The sequence below is a fragment of the Poecilia latipinna genome, unplaced genomic scaffold (assembly GCF_001443285.1).
Source record: "Poecilia latipinna isolate Pla-1442-1.1 unplaced genomic scaffold, P_latipinna-1.0 Scaffold3200, whole genome shotgun sequence".
NCBI classification, from domain to species: domain Eukaryota; kingdom Metazoa; phylum Chordata; class Actinopteri; order Cyprinodontiformes; family Poeciliidae; genus Poecilia; species Poecilia latipinna.
In genome coordinates, this window is record NW_015115816.1 from 18440 (window position 1) to 21818 (window position 3379).

Consider the following 3379-nt stretch of genomic DNA (forward strand, 5'->3'; position numbering starts at 1 on the left):
GAGGATAGAAAATCTTCGGTTTGTTTCAGGTGCAATGATTCCCTTCACACACTCTTCTGCGGCAAGTTCATTATTGATCAAATATTTCATAGTTTAACTTCTCCCGTCCAAACTACTGAGATGAAAAAAAAAGAGCTAAAGGTCATCATACACCTGCGATTTCAAACTAAGCCATAGTTTTGCAAAAGAGTTTCATCTACTTTCTCAAAATTTGGATAACTGTAATTTGAATATTAAGTGTTAAATATATAATAATGATATAAAAAACTAAATACACCAGGAATCAATTTCAAGACAATTCGGGCAGCTTTTTGTAAAGAATGGCTCTTCGACCAGGGCGTCATTCCACTGAGGACAACTCCCACTCTAAGTGGCCCTGCAAGTATTAAACAGATATAGGAAAAGAGTTATCAATTCTTACTAAATTCAAAGTTCTTGTTTCTAAAGGCGAGCCTCAAACCAAGTCCAGCACATAAAAACAACCAGTGAGAAAACTAGCAAAAGTACATTAGTTATTGTTAAATTTCTTGATGAATCCAACACAAATTGCTGTCTTTTTTTTAACAAAGCTATTTTGATTAATAGTAGGAGAATAAGATGTTGGATGTTGTAAATTCAGTTTATTTTGTTTGCAAATGACATAAAGTTATTTAAATAGTTCAGATTGTAAGATATCAGAGCGGCTAAAATTATGTCACATCACAAAAGTCCCAGACTAACAAATCAAATCAAATTCACCTTTAAAAGGAGAATCTCTATTGGCTTATTTCGGCTTATTTTTATTTATTTATGTATTTTAATTCTGATTAAATCAGCTTTAATACAAACAAACGAGATAGAAGAGCTAGGTACCAGATTAGCATCTTTTACTGGTGAACGCTGTTGGCTTTAGCATGCATGTCATTTGTACAAAATGCAGCAACTCAGAGGGGACATCATTAAAAATGATCTCAAATTATCTGCATATATTATCTCATATTTGTCCCAGATGACTTGAGCTAAACATCATTGTGGAAACGTGAGTTTGTGGCAAGTCTTGAGTCATGCATAGTGAGTCCGATGCAAGTCTGCAGTTTTTGTTTTTACAATATGAGTCTAAGTTGCAGGTCAGGGTCTGGCAGGACTCATAAACAATAAAATTCAAAATCAAAGCTGGAATGCCAAACACTGCAAATAGAAACAACCCTATAAGTCAAGCAGAAAAAAAAAAATCAAGAATGATGCATGTTTTTAAGATGTAGATTGTGGAGAAGTTTGTCCCTCGTGGACCACCAAATCCTGGTGAGAAATCACTTCATTCTTTCCTTTCCAGGGCTTTTCTTTTATTTCTGTTAGGAACAGACAGTAAACAAACCAGCACGTCCTTTATGACACTGTAATAAAAGCAGCAATGCTCTGTGAGGACCAACTAAAATAGCTTCAATGTCATGCTGCTTTGTCATTTTCACCACATGACTTGTGTTTCAGGATGTGGCAAGATCTACGCAGATCCAAAGAAATGAAACAACTTCTGATTTCATGCAAAACTAAATTGCTATTTTATTATTTTGTTGGGGGCATTGGTGTCAAACTCCAGGCCCGTGGGCTAAATCTGGCCCACATCAGCATTTTATGTGGCCCTCTAGATTTGAGACTAGACACTAAGTGTGTTTAAATATTATGTCATCAGTCAAATTAATGCAGTTTTTATCTGTTTACTGCCAAACTATATCAGTCAGTCCCTCCAGTTTCTTGAGAATTATTGTGCAAATTCACGCAAAATCAACAAAATGCGCCAAAAACTGGGAGTTTATTGCAGATTTTTCTCAAAAATTGGGACTTTAGGTGAGTAACATGGAATTTTTAGAGCCTGTCCATTCACATAACTCTGATTGTGATATTAGTTTCATGTGTGAGGGTGCAGTTCATTGTCTTTCTCCACCTGTCTGTGTGTGACCTGGTCCTGTCTGCAGCGCTCAGCCTCCGCTCTGGCTCTCACAGAGAGGAGTCTTAATAGAAAAGTCACGGGTTTTTGCTGCCAGCCGAGGAACTGTTACACGTCTTGCTCGGAGACAAATCACTTCTGCCTGCCTGTCCGTGTTAGAGCGCTGCGTAAAACTCAGCCATAACTGCACCGCACAGAGGCTGCGTGTGTTTGTTTTCGCCGTGACACTTCAATGTTTCTTTTCCTCTGCTGTTGCATTTCAAGAGGCAGTTTTCAGACTCGTGTATGTGGGATGAAAACTGACCCGGCAGTCGGCTGTAATTTGTTTAATTATTGATCCGGTGCGTGTGCAATCAGCAAGGTGCCACATTGAAGGTGGGGGACCGTGGCTGTAACAAATGGTCAATGACAGAGTCTAATTGGCGGGTCGCAGGACAGGCATGTAACAGATTCTCCTTATCTCTGCACAGGCACATTAAAGCGAGGAGGATTTTTCTTACATTAAGGCTCCAGGAAGAGCTGTGGATAACAGAATATAATGCTTTAATGCATAGAAGTAATGTAAAACTTGTTCACCAAACTTGGAGTAGCTTTCAGGGTTTTTCAACAGGTAGAGCCAATGTTGGTTGCCAGCATCCGTCTTCGTGAGCAGCATTCCTCAGTGACTTCAATTTGGTGTTTTCATTAGCTAAAAGTTAAACTCATCAAGGTTTGCAGGAACACACGCATCAAATAAATCACTCTGTGTGATATGAACCTAGATATGAGGTTGACTTTGAAGAATTGAAATAAAAAAAAAATCTTTTTAAAACTTCTTTTAGCCACTGAGGTGCAACATTAGAGAGCCTACAGAAGGATTTTATCCAGTCTTTGACAGGAGTGCAAGTCAAAAGAACATGTGCAAATAACATACACAAATAAAGCTGGCCTAAAATTGTTTAAATTCAGTGTTTGCTCAAAGACAAGAAGAATATGAAGGGCCATCCCTTTAATCATATGCTGTTTTTTGAGCTCAGGAAACATTTGGAATATAAAATAAAGCTGTCAGGATGGTTACTTTATCTTATGTGCAGAAGATTTGATGTGTAAGAAGTGACTTTTACGCTAAACACAATTTGCCAATCTAATTTATTTTTGATTCAGTAGTTAGCTGTAAAAAAAAAAAAAAAAAAAAAAAACACATCACAACAGTGTGTTTTTCCTACCTCACTTCGACCAACCTTTCAGATCCCACAACCTGAAAGGAAGTCGTATTAATTCCCACCACTACAACAGTGGAGGCGCTAAAAGGAAAGGAAAACGTTCCCAAATAATTAAACAGACTCTTATGTAACCATGCCCCGCGGGTCTGGCATTAATAAATAAGATACCCAGCAGAGGAAGGAGCGCAACACTTCAGCGGATATCATATTGGGAAGGTAAATCACCAGTGATGTATATGCAAAGGTAAAAGTG